This window comes from Microcebus murinus, chromosome 5 (genome assembly GCF_040939455.1).
Source record: "Microcebus murinus isolate Inina chromosome 5, M.murinus_Inina_mat1.0, whole genome shotgun sequence".
Lineage (NCBI taxonomy): Eukaryota > Metazoa > Chordata > Mammalia > Primates > Cheirogaleidae > Microcebus > Microcebus murinus.
Window position 1 is genome coordinate 108141026 of NC_134108.1, and position 13224 is coordinate 108154249.

Consider the following 13224-nt stretch of genomic DNA (forward strand, 5'->3'; position numbering starts at 1 on the left):
GTGGATGTTGCTGTCTCCTAGGCTGAATATTTTGAGGGCTGGGACAATGTCTTCCCACCTCTGTATACCCTGTACATAGCATAGTGCTTAATACCGCCTGTTATTAAGCATGGTTGATGCTTAATCAACTGGCATTAGTACGCGGAGTAGTTTTGGTCTATGTGGTCTTGCTGAATTAATGCATGAATAAATTGTTTCAGTGACTCTCCGTGGCAGCTGGTAAAAAGGGAGGCTTCTAGGCACTGAGAATAGACAGATGACTGAGACAGAGCCCCTGACCTTCAGTTTTGGCTTTATTTGGCTTTTCTGCAGACACCACCTCTCGAAGGCAGCATGGTGATTTGTGCAAGAGGCTTTTCATAAATACTTAAGTGTGATATAGTGCAAAGAGAACAGTTTTGGAGCCAGGAGACATGAGTTCCAATCTGGCTATGGGACACCAGGTTTCCATAGGTAACTATTATGTCACATAGTTAACTAGTTATGGGATTTTAGGTTTCTGTTTCCTCAAAAATGAGAGGATTGAGCTAGAGATTCTCTAAGGCCCAGGTGCTCCCAGGTGGGAGTGACTCAGAGGTGGTCATCTAGGTGGAAGCAGGGGGCCCATCTTGAAGTTGTGTTGGCTCAGGAGTCTCCCCTTTGGAGTTGGAGTAGAACACAGCCGTTTTCAGGGCCCTTTCCTGTCTTAATCGCCTGGGCTCTCATATTTGAAAGATAGATAGTCATGGGAAAGCCAGGTCGTCACAGTCACTGGGTGTCCAGAGGGAGGTGCTATGTGCTAAATTGGTTCTGCGATTCCCCAGTCCTAACTGGGCATCTTTGACGTCCCGGGGTTGCTTCCTAAGGCTAACCCCGAGGCACAAACAGCCCGGCCTGCCCCTCCGCAGCCTCAGGGCAGGCCTGGTGGGCGGACAAGCGGGGCAGAGCCTTCAGGGGGACCACACAGACGTGAAGCCAACTAGCTTGTTTAGGTATTAGTTTCTCAGGAGGCAAGGGGGGGTTGTGAGGGGAGGTCGCTCAGCTTCCTCCATCCCTTTTCTAAGGCCCCCACAAAGAGCAAGGGCCAGACACGTGGGCAGGCGTGGGGAGGCGGGGAAGCAAATGAGCGGGGGCGGGGCCTCATTTCCTTGGACGGCACGCGGCCACCAATCCGGACAGGCAGAGCGACAGCCCGCGCGCCTTTTGGGGGCGGACTGACAGCCCCGGGGCCCTATGGAAAGCGGGTCCTGCGGCCGGTGGGGGCGGGACAGCGCCGGGCGCTGCCCGGGGGATTCGGGCCGGCACACGGGCGCTGCCAGTCTTGGGCGGCGGTGTCCAGCGCGCGGGCGGCCTGCTGGGCGGGCTGACGGGGAGCGGCGCGCGGGCCAGGCGGAGAGACACGGAGCCGGCGAGCCCCGCGGCGACAGGTACCGGCGCCATGGCCGCAGGGATGGGGCGGCGGGCCGCGCGCCCCGGGAACCGAATTCCCTCCTTCGCGGTCCCGCCGCGGCCGCGCCGCCTCCCCGCCCCCTCACGCGGCTCCCCTGCCCGGGAGCGGCGCGTCGGGCGCGGAAGCCTCGCGGTGGGCGCGCCGGGGCCTCGGACCCGCCGCGGAGCCCCTCGCCGCGCCGCCTGGGCCGCGGGGCCGGCGCTCCCTGCGGGAGGCGCGGAGCCGGGTGGCCGCGGGAGCCCTCCCCGCCCCGCCGCGCTCCCCCTCGCGGAGGCGAGGCCGGTCGCGCCCGCTCGTCCTCACTCGGCTTTTGTTTCCCGCCCGGGTGACAGGTCCCGCCCGGGCTCTCGTCTGCGGCCCCCGCCTCGCCCGAGGCCCGCTGCTCGGGGACCGCGGCCGCCCGGGGCAGGCGGCGGGACCCTCGGAGAGCCGGCGGCGTCCGGGCAGCGCTGCCGCGGCGGGAGCGAAACTTCGCTTCCCAGGCCCGGGCGGCGGGAGAACTCGAGCCCGGCTGCGCCGAGCCGGGACGCCGCGGACGCGGGCAGACGCGCGCACCTGGCGGGCCGGCGGGCGCGGATAACGGAGCCGCCGGCGCTGCCCGCCTGCTCGGCGGCCGCGCTGAGGATGGGCGTTCCCCGCTCACCTGCGCCCTGGGACTGGACCGGGAGCGCCGCCGCGCTCGGCCACTTGTTGAGGGCGTCCGTGCCGCGCCGTTCCGTGATCCTTCCCGTGCCGGGTAAAAGCCGGCTGAAAGTTGTTTTAGGGCTCCCAGTTTAGTCCCGGGACGTTAAAACAGCTTCCGCTTTACTGACCGTCTAAAAAGGTGGGCTGGCGACAGTATGCGAGTCAAAAATCGGCATTGCTAAAAAAATATATATATATATATTGGGGGATCAGGGCGTAGATCGCCTTTTCTCAATTAACGAGCCAGGAGGAACATTTTAGTCTCATTTCCAAAATCGTTTTCTGCAGTGCTGGCAAAAGCATGGCAAGGTACAAGTTGTAAGTGGAGAATGCAGAACTCCAGATATCCTTCAGTGTGGTTCAGGACACACTGTACAGCGTTTGGCCGCCATTCAGTAAATTCTGCATGAAGCAGTTTGAGCTGGTGGTTTTGGATTTACTTTTCAAGAGTATGTTTTCCAGTGGAATAAGGCTTAGCATTGAATGGGAGCTTTCTTCGCCTCTCTGAGGATAGACAGGAGTGTTTATTTTCATTGTCTTACCATTTTGTTAGATTGTGGCCAAGGGAAAAGTTAAACCATATTTTGGTTAAGTATTTTTAATAGTCTGGGAGTTCTGTCCCCCTCCCCTCATCAGGGTTTCTTGCAGAATTATAGTAGCCGCTTGAATTAAAAATCAAGGATTGACTTGTAGATACTTTTATTCTGGTGGGAAATTTTTATTCTGTCTACTTTCATTTACAATTTTCTGTCTGTCTCTCTCCCAGATGACTTCTGCTTAACAATCTACAATTACGGCCCTGACCAATTTAGGGACTCTATAGAAAGATATAGGGATTCTGTATTTTTAAAATACATTTTTAAGACGAAAGTTATTTATAACACATCATTCGTGAGAAACATTTAATTTAGTTTACTAAATTTTTTTCTTCTAATGAGTCGTCGTTTGATATTTGTATTGGATATGATTAATACTTCAGAGATAAAGTTTAACTTAAGAATATAGTTACTCATTTTGACTCAATTATGCTAATTATTAGTGGCTCATTGAATGGTCATTTTATTTATTTTGCTAATTAGAGTTAGCTAATAGCTAATACAAGTTCACCTTAATAAGAGTTCACGGTTGAAAGGTGAACTCTTTAACCAGTAATTGTGATTATTTGAGATTTTTTTTTAAATCAAAGATGGCCTTAAAAATTACTTTATTTCTCTGAAACAACAAGCTTATGTTATGAGGCCTTTCTCTTTCCAACATTTAATAAAACAAGTATGTTTACAAATCTCATTTTTTTAGTTATTGAAATTTTGGGTGAATTATTTTTAGACATAATTTTGATCAGTTTAACATGAAAAACTTAAAATATTTATTAGGCAATAATTAAATCTTCGATTTTCTGTTTATTCTTGGATTAGAAAAGATTGTATATTTGGGGTTTAGTTTTCTAAGGGCTTCTCAGCTTAGAGTGAATTAGTGCAGAGAAGACAGAACATCCTTTTTGTATAGCTGTAGAAGTTATTGCTGTTAAAAGCTGAGTTGGCTTTTTTTTTTGCGAGTCAGTCTCACTCTGTTGCTCGGGCTAGAGTGCTGTGGCGTCAGCCTAGTTCACAGCAACCTCAAACTCTTAGACTCAGGAGATCCTCCTGCCTCAGTCTCCCCAGTAGCTGGGACTACAGGCATGTGCCACCATGCCCGGCTAATTTTTTCTATATATTTTTAGTTGTCAAAGTAATTTCTTTCTATTATTTTAGTAGGGACAGGGTCTCGCTCTTGCTCAGGTTGGTTTCAAACTCCTGACCTTGAGGGATCCACCCGTTCGGCCTCCCAGAGTGCTAGGATTACAGGCTTGAGCCACCAGTGCCTGCCTAAGTTGGCTTTTTGATGCTTAGTGAGAGGGTAGATTGGTTGAACAATGACTCATCCTCATGTAGAGTGGGTTTATTCTATATAAATAGTTGTAAGGAATCTTATAAGACTGGGGCTTTCATTGTTGTAGCTCATTTATATAATTGCTCTTTAGTGTACAGGAATATATTAACTACTATTTGTAATTAGGGAATTTATAATCCTTATCTTTTGATGATGAGTAAGCATGCCACACACATATCATAAAGTTATATTTTTGTGTAAACTTATGTACACAAAAGCCCATTTTAAACTTCAGTTTTTAGATATTTTAATTACTGGTTTTTATGTACTTTAACTTGTGGTAGATCATATCATAAAATTATCAACCACATTTCAGTTTCAAAATTAAGCATAAGCTGAATTCTCACACTACACAATAAACATTGGGGAGTGTGTTTAAGTCGTTTACCCTCAGGTACAGCACTATTTGCGTTTAGGGATGGGGGTATAAATATTTTTAAATGAATAAAGCTACAAAACCCAGAGACATATTAAAACAGTTATCAAGCAGAACCTTGGAGGTAAAAAAAAAAAAAATAAAAAAATAAAAAAAAAAATAAAACAGTTAAATTCGAGGATAGATCAAATGACACTATTATAAACATTATTACTGCTTTAATAGTAATATGTATATTGTACCTGGCATTAAGAATATCCTCTATAGGCCTTTAATGTAATGTTTCACAATTCCTAAAGAAGATTATGTATTGTACATATTTTGGCACACTTAATTCTGTAATAAATTTATGCTGAACAATTAAATATCTACATTTTATAATTTTGAAACTATGTGACTGTCTTTTTTTTTTTTTTGGAGATAGTGTCACACTTTGTTGCTCAGGCTAGAGTGAGTGCCGAGGTGTCAGCCTAGCTCACAGCAACCTCAAACTCCTGGGCTCAAGCGATCCTGCCTCAGCCTCCCAAGTAGCTGGGACTACAGGCATGCGCCACCATGCCCAGCTAATTTTTTCTATATATATTAGTTGGCCAATGAATTTCTTTCTATTTATAGTAGAGATAGGGTCTCGCTCTTGCTCGGGCTGGTTTTGAACTCCTGACCTCGAGCGATCCACCCGCCTTGGCCTCCCAGAGTGCTAAGATTACAGGTGTGAGCCACCGCGCCCGGCCTGTGTGAACTTTCTAATCTAGCTGATTAGTAATTAGATTTTTTTCTAGTATTTTTTATATTTCTGAATTTTTCTATAATACATTTTTTTTTTTTTTTTGGAGACAGAGTCTCGCTTTGTTGTCCAGGCTAGAGTGAGTGCCGTGGCGTCAGCCTAGCTCACAGCAACCTCAATCTCCTGGGCTCAAGCAATCCTACTGCCTCAGCCTCCCAAGTAGCTAGGACTACAGGCATGTGCCACAATGCCCGGCTAATTTTTTATATATGTATCAGTTGGCCAATTAATTTCTTTGTATTTATAGTAGAGACGGGGTCTCACTCTTGCTCAGGCTGGTTTTGAACTCCTGACCTCGAGCAAATCGCCCGCCTCGGCCTCCCAGAGAGCTAGGATTACAGGCGTGAGCCACCGCGCCCGGCCTATAATACATTTTAAAATTCTTACATTGCATCCCCAAAAGTGTAAAGAAAATTAAATCTATACTCATCTGAGATTGGGTGGATGATGGTATGTAAATCACATAACTATTGACTTAAAAAATAACCACTTAAATGATCTAATTTTTGATTTAATTTTAAATAAGGTGTTTATGTGTAAAAGACAGTGCTGCCAAATGAGACAGGTTAAAATAATTTATAGTAGGGCTGTATTCACCAACAGGTTGTAGCTAACTGATTAACAAGGATATTTTAGCAATATTTAGAATGCTTAAATTCCAGTACTCAAAATAATTTGCACCTCTTAGAGTACTTTATTATGAGAATTGACCTACATTTTATGCTTTATTTAGTATTTACTTGTAGTCTTTTGGAAGACTTTTGGTTAATGAGAGTAAAGGACCACCAGAGGGAGTGTGGGGTTTATATGTTCGGTGTACTTGTTTTTTACTTGGTCTGGAAGCAAAACGTTTTAAAAATAAGAATAAAATTTTATTTTCGTTCTTTAAAACAATCAGGCAAAAGATACTGAAGTTGGTGATTGTAACTGTTTGGAGTTGCAGTCATTTTTATAATCAAAATCCAGGCTTAATCAAGGCTGTTTTTCTTTTAGAAAAAGGTACAATTATTAGAAAAATGAAAATGATGTATTTTCAGAGTGAAATAGTGGGTTTTTCAGTAAACAGTTGCATGTCTGTGAAGGTAAGGGAACAACCAAATGTTAAGGCTGTTTTTTAAGATTAAAAATGTAGTACATTTGAATTGTATGTTTTTGAAATTGCTCATTTTTTGGAAGGAGGAATAGAAGAGAAAGAAAGATCAAGACTAGAAAAGGGTTGTTTTTTCCCATTTGTAGTTGCAAACCTTTCCTAAGCGGGCAGTGGTAAATTTCCAGAATCATTTGTAGCATTCTGCTTCAATCTTGGCAATTTATAGATGATGCTAAATGACAGTGGTCAATCTGATTATCGAAAGCAGGGTTGCGAATTTCAAATACATCTCTTCAAACATCAGATTTGTGTGTGGTTTCTTAATGTTCCTATCTCTGAAAATTAAAGTACCTCCTTTTTTGTCAGCTGAATATTACAGTGGAATTTGAAAGTCACAATATCTCAAGCATAGAACTTAATGCTGCAGTAAGGTACTTTTGGGAATGGAGGAAACATCCTAGAGATTGAGTCTTTATCAGAATATATTCTGAGTGAGCATGGAATGTTCTTTACCCACGTTAAATATTAACCAATGAAATTATTTTCATATTTAACTTTTTTTTAAAAAAAGCAAGACAATAAAACAGTCTTATAATCTTAATAAATATTTTAGGTTTTGTTGCTAGCATAAAAATTATGTAGTAGATGATTATAGTTAATGTTCTGAAATTCTGGTTTGGTAGGAGATATTTGTTATAAAAAGAAGGTGTTTCATTGAAGCATAATGGTAATTTACATGGAGAGAAATTTGTGTCTCTTTTGAATGAGTCTTAGGTTACAACATAAACTGGCTAAGAAAAATTGGGATGGTCATCTTTCCCATTTTAGATTTATTTTCACTATGAACTTTTATAAGGTTTTAAAAAATATTTTATTGGCCCTAAGTAGACTTCTCAGAATTATTTGAGCTTATATATGTGTGACCATATATACATACAAATACACATGTATATATAAATATCAAATATCTATTTTTATATAGATATATATAGTTACTATATATATGTGTATATATAACTATCTGTCTATACTGCCTTATTTCCCAGGCTTATTTATATGTGAAACTATTTTTTCCCCAGTGAAATCTTATTGCACCAAGAGGAATAAAGTATATGTCCACAAAAAGACTAGTGCAGAATGTTGATAGTGTTTTTTTCACAGTAGGAATGAACCACTGATACACATGACGACGTAGATGAGTCTCAGAAATACGGTTCAGAGCAAGAGAAGCCAGACACAGATGAGTATGTGCTATATGATGCCATTTATGAAATATAGAAGAACAGGCAAAATTAAGGTATGGTGATAGAAATCAGGACAGTGGTTACCTCTGGGTAGGGACTGTGGTTGACTGGAAGAGGGTACAAGGGAACTTTCTGGAGTGATGGAATATTCTATAACTTGATTTGGGGAATGGTAATTCAATTATACACTTTTCAGGTAACTTTATTTTCATATAATTTTTAACTTACAGAAAATTTGCAAGACTAGTATAAAGAACTTCCATATACCTGTATCCAGACTTACCAACTGTTGTATACATTTGTTCAAACTTACTGAATACTTAAGATTGGTGCATTTTACAGTGTGTAAATTTTACTTTAATGAAGAAAAAAGCTAAATTTGTTGAAAGTGAGAATTATCTTGTTATCTGAAAAAAGTGAAATACTTCCATTAGGAATTAACCAGTGGTTTAATAATGATGCAGAAAAAGAGAATCGTTGACTGTCATTTGTTTCCGCATGCATGTATTTATGTTGCTTTTCACTGAAATTTCATGACTGCATGTTTCTGTTAGAAGAAACAGGAACCTGAAGATAATTCAAGGTCGAACTGCCAGCAAGGAAACCCTGTTTTATTTTGTTATCCTGTGCAGGTCACCTAGGGAATGAGACTGAAACCTAGCTTTCTGGGAATTGAAGGTGGTGATTATTCCTGTTAAGAGTTGCACACCTTCAGTGTGCTAGGTTTTGCACAGACATGCATAGTTTTTACTATCCTGGGACTTACCAGATAGAAGAAGAGGGAAACAAATCAGGTTGTTGTTTTTGGGTGGTGCTGTTTATCATAGAGAGGAAAGTTTGGTTCTTGTTAACATGTAACTATTCTTGATCATCAGCGAGTGGTAATCTAAAGTGAATCTGTCACTGTCTGCTAGTTTTGGTGTTCCTATAGCCTCAATAGTGTGATTTGATTTGAATTAAATCTATTTAAATTATAGCTTGAACAATGATAATTGTTAAAAAAGTTCAACTTTTCCCTTCTACCTAATATTTTATATAATTTTAATATGTGTTCTTAACAATTTAGGATTAGGTATAATTAATGGATATTAATTCATTTTTTAAAATCTTTTTCTTCATCTATGTCAGAAAGTAGTTTATTTAGTACAGTGAAAGATGTTTGAAGTAATTGGAAAGCTAATCAGATGTTGCAGCAAATTAATCGTTGAGAGGCTGGCAGTGGCTCACACCTATAATCCAAGCCCTTTGGGAGGCCAAGGTGGGAGGATCACTTGAGGTCGAGAATTCAAGACCATTCTGGGCAATATAGCAAGACCCTGTCTCTACCAAAAAAAAAAAAAAAATACAAAAATTATCTGAGTGTACTGGCTTGTGCTTGTAGACCTAGCTACTTGGGAGGCTAAGGTAGGAGGATCACTTGAGCCCAGGAATTGGAGGTCGCAGTGAGCTATGATTGTGCCACTGCATTCTAGCCTGGGCAACAGAGTGAGACCATGTCTCAAAAAACAAACAAAAAAACCCCACAAATTAATCATTGATATTCAAGGTAAACATTTATTTTGCTTTTACTAATCAAAATGATACATTTATATGGCTTATATATTTTTCAACAAAAACATAATTTCATTGAAGAATGACAGATGTCTAATACCAGTGAACAGAGATAAAAGTACTAACTTTTTTCATTTAATGAACATGTTCCTGTTCCACCAAAAGGACACACTAGGCCTTATTTCATTATGGATATCATTGGTCTATCAAGAATGAAGAAAACAGACTGGGCGTGGTGGCTCATGCCTGTAATCCTAGCACTCTGAGAGGCTGAGGTGGGCAGATTGTTTGAGCTCAGGAGTTTAAGACCAGCCTGAGCAAGAGTGAGACCCTGTCTCTACTAAAAAAATAAAAAGAAATTAGCTGGACAACTAAAAATATATAGAAAAAATTAGCTGGGCATGGTGGCGCATGCCTGTAGTCACAGCTACTTGGGAGGCTGAGGCAGGAGGATCACTTGAGCCCAGGAGTTTGAGGTTGCTGTGAGCTAGGCTGACGCCACGGCACTCTAGCCTGGGCAACAGAGCAAGACTCTGTCTCAAAAAAAAAAAAAAAAAGAATAAAGAAAACATATGAAATATATTAATACTTATCTGTTAATCTGCTAGAATTTTGTTTTCAATTGTCAGCCTTAAATAAAGATAGAAATTTAGAAATACTTATAGATAGCCTTTTAGACATTTTATCACAAAAGTTTCACACATAGAACTGGAGAAAATAGTATAATGAACCTCCTTGTCCCTGTTTTCCAGATTTATTAATGAGACTGCCATGTACCCATTCTCCAGATTCATTAATTATTGACATTTTAGTTAGTGTGATTTTTAAACTGTTGGATTCTCACAAATATTGTAAAATAGTGGTAATATTGGTGTACCATATTTTTCTGTTTTTTTTTTTCAAAAGATTTTTTTATAGAGAAACTTAAAAAGCAGTGTTTTAGCTCAGAGAATTGACTTTGGACAAATGATAATTATGAAAGTATTTTTATCTTTATTTTCTTTTTGTCAATTCATAGCCTGGAAAAGAAAAAGAAATGTTAATTTTAAGCTTTTCATTAGAATATCTGTAGAGTAAGGTACTTACTCATCTGGATAGTTAGGTTAGTGTAGTATCTGAGGAATGTAGTTGTTTCAATATTCTTTTGCTCCTTTTTTCCCCTCTAAAAACTCAACCATTGCAGTGCTTTAACTTCCACCCCTTTTTAGACCCTAAATCTACATCGATATCTAAACTTGAGGTCTAAAACTTCACCTGTGTCTTGAAATGAAATTTATTTAAATATTAATACCATCTTTGTAGCATCTGCATACCAACATCTCCCCACTCCCCTCCCCCACCTCCCAGCTAAAATGCTGCTCTTCCTGACTTCCCTCTTTTGCTGTTAATGACTACATTGTTATTATGGGTCATTTTTGACTCTTCCTTTACTTCTTAAGCTCAATGAGTCACTAAATCCCTTTGTTTCTAACTTTATAATGTGTCTTTTATCTTTTTGTCCCTTTCATTTCTATTATACTTGTCCTAATTTGGTTAACATATTAAAGCAGGAAGTTAGCCTTCACCTGTAAAAAAACTTTATACATATTAAGACTAAGAAATGTTCCTGAAGTAAAATAGGACATTTCTTCCCTTCTAGAGAAGGCTTCAGTCAGCCATAGAGGCAGAGGCATAATTTTTAAGGCCTAGGTAATAATTATATTTAAACCAAGGTGATATGGATGGTTGCCAAATCACTCAGCTCAAACCTGGTGAATGGTGGCTGGCAGGGCCCACAGTTTTTCAAGGGGTTTGAGCAGCAGAATTTCTTAAACTACAGATGTGGCCCACGATGACTTCCTGCCAGCCCAGAATGTCTGAGTGTTTTGTAGTAGGAGAAATGCTGAAGTGAGTGTGTACAACACATTTTCAGGATTTTGTAGAGTTTTTGTGGCCAAAAGTACAGGTCTGTGGGTTCACTTGAAGTCTCTTCTCCTAGCCCTTTTCTCATACTTCCTGACCAAGATAGTTCCCATTTAAAAATTCACCTTTGGTGAAAGTGACATGATACTCTATTTCATTACTTTGCCTTCTCTTTACAGGCTTCCAGAATTGAAGTTTGTCAGAAAGATAAGAGCTTGAGGTTAGTTGGGAGGATATAAAATAGAAAGGAGAAAATAAGTGATACCAATGGTACTTCCCACTAGTGGTTGTCTAGCCTCTCGGGGTCTCAGGCCTGATTCCTTTCCAGATGGGGGGTTGTTTACCAACTTGGCTTGTTTTTGTTCAGCTTATAGAGATCTTTTTCTTTCTGCTTTTCTGGGAAATGTTAGAATTTCCTCCTGGTGGGAACCAAGACCCAATTTAAGATTACTGACTTTGGGGATAAGAGAATGGAATCCTATATTGGCCTAGATAACTCAGCATATCTCATTATTTTCTTCTAAGGGAACTGAGGGCAATACAGGGATTCTGAAATGCTTATGCAGAAATCAATTTAATGATTATTAAGGGTGGAAAAAAGAGGAGAAAAATATACTATCTTTAGGAAGCCTGGTGAGGTAGGAATAGACACTGAAATGAGATTCACAAGTGTTGCTACTAAGTAGCTGTATAATATTGAGCATGTTTTACTCTAATTATAAAATGGGTGGGTTGGTTTAGATAGTGTCTTAAGGTCCCTTTGCAGCTCTGAAATTCTAAGATAAGTGGTTTCTCAGGAAAACACTCCTAATTTATTTGCTATTCCTAGTTAATGATTTTTCAGTGGCTATTTCATATACATATTTTTTGTTTCCATTAAAGGTTGGGAAAAGAAATGATTAAAAGAGTCAGCACTTGTAAAATGGGTTTGGATTTATCTATGTCTCTTTTTTTTTTTTTTTTTTATGTCTCTTTACTGAATTTTTTCTAGGCCCTTATTTTCACCTTCTATTTGTATCCACTTTCTTGGTTTTTCTTGTTATCTTTGTTTTACAGTGTGACTTTATAATCTCATTTCTCTGCTGCTTCTTGCTGCTGCTTTTTCCAGCTGTCCTTTATTACCCATATTTCATTATGGGCCTGGAATTCATCAGATGGACCCTTGAGTCCAAGCTATCACTGATTTAAATTCAGATATCCTAATATTTATTAGGATTAATGGGACCCATCTACTCTATAATACAGCAACTAGAGAGATGAATCCTAGGGTAAAAGGGAGTGGGCAAGCCTGAAGGGAGAAGGAATGGTGTGGAAGAGAGTTTCCAAGGATTATTTTGATTTTACTCCTAAAATATAAGTTAAGGTCTTAAGTTATGATGATCATGACTCTGCCAGTGATGTAAGTTTCGTCCTGAAGTCTTAATGGACTGTGAGTGTCTTTAAGGAAGCAGCTGTACCTCTAATTCTGAATCCTCCACATTCAGTAATGCTAAAGTACTGCTAGTGAGTATGTACAAGTTGAATGGAATTGTTAGGATGGATTCTTTCTTCAAGGTGTTTTGTGGTAAGGCTGGGATTTAAGAGTATGGTGTAGTAAACTCTTAAGTAAGACTCAATCTTATCACTACCACCTTGTAATATTGAAGGAGATATTTAGTTTCTCTAAGCCTCAGTTTCCCCATCTATAATATGGGGCAAGGGACAAGATTAATACCTACCTCAAGGTTGTTGTGAGGATTAAATGGGACAATACACGAAGAGCACTTAGGTCAGCGCCTGATATATATCTTCAATAAATACTAAATACTATTACACTTTCATTAATAAGCACTGCTGTGCTCCAGATATTTATTCAGTTCTGTTAGGTTTTAAGTAATATTTTAAAATAAATAGGATACGATCCTGTTCTCAGGAAAGATAAAACATATGCACAAAAGATAAATAACAACCTAGAAGCCATGGTAAGTGGCAGATGAGTGTTTACTTAAGGGCTCCAGAGGCAGGAATATTGCTAAGATGAGAACATGAGGAAGGTGACAGACTTGACCTGAGCTTTGAAGGACTAGTGAGCAAGTTGACAGGCTCCTTGGAGTCAGATTGCCTGTGTTTAAGTAGCCTCTGCTACTTAACCTCCCTCCTAGGATTGTTGAGAGAATTAAATGAGTTAATACATGTGAAACACTTGGAATGGCTCCTTAGACACTGTTAGAGCTTGAGAAATTATTATTAATAAGT

At 40.2% G+C, this 13224-nt stretch overlaps 1 protein-coding gene across 4 annotated transcripts in view; it reads left to right on the plus strand.

Annotated features, from left to right (window-relative positions):
* The first annotated feature begins 1260 nt into the window (after positions 1-1260).
* Positions 1261-13224, plus strand: part of FKBP5 (FKBP prolyl isomerase 5) — a 102659-nt gene continuing 90695 nt past the window's right edge. For 2 of the 4 annotated variants that reach the window (XM_020286977.2, XM_076003408.1), the window contains exon 1: positions 1261-1406. The gene's annotated coding sequence lies outside the window, so the exon portion shown is untranslated. Of the gene's footprint in view, positions 1407-1501; positions 2253-5479; positions 7590-13224 lie in introns of those variants that run through there. The other 2 variants (XM_076003406.1, XM_076003405.1) reach the window with 2 other exon arrangements.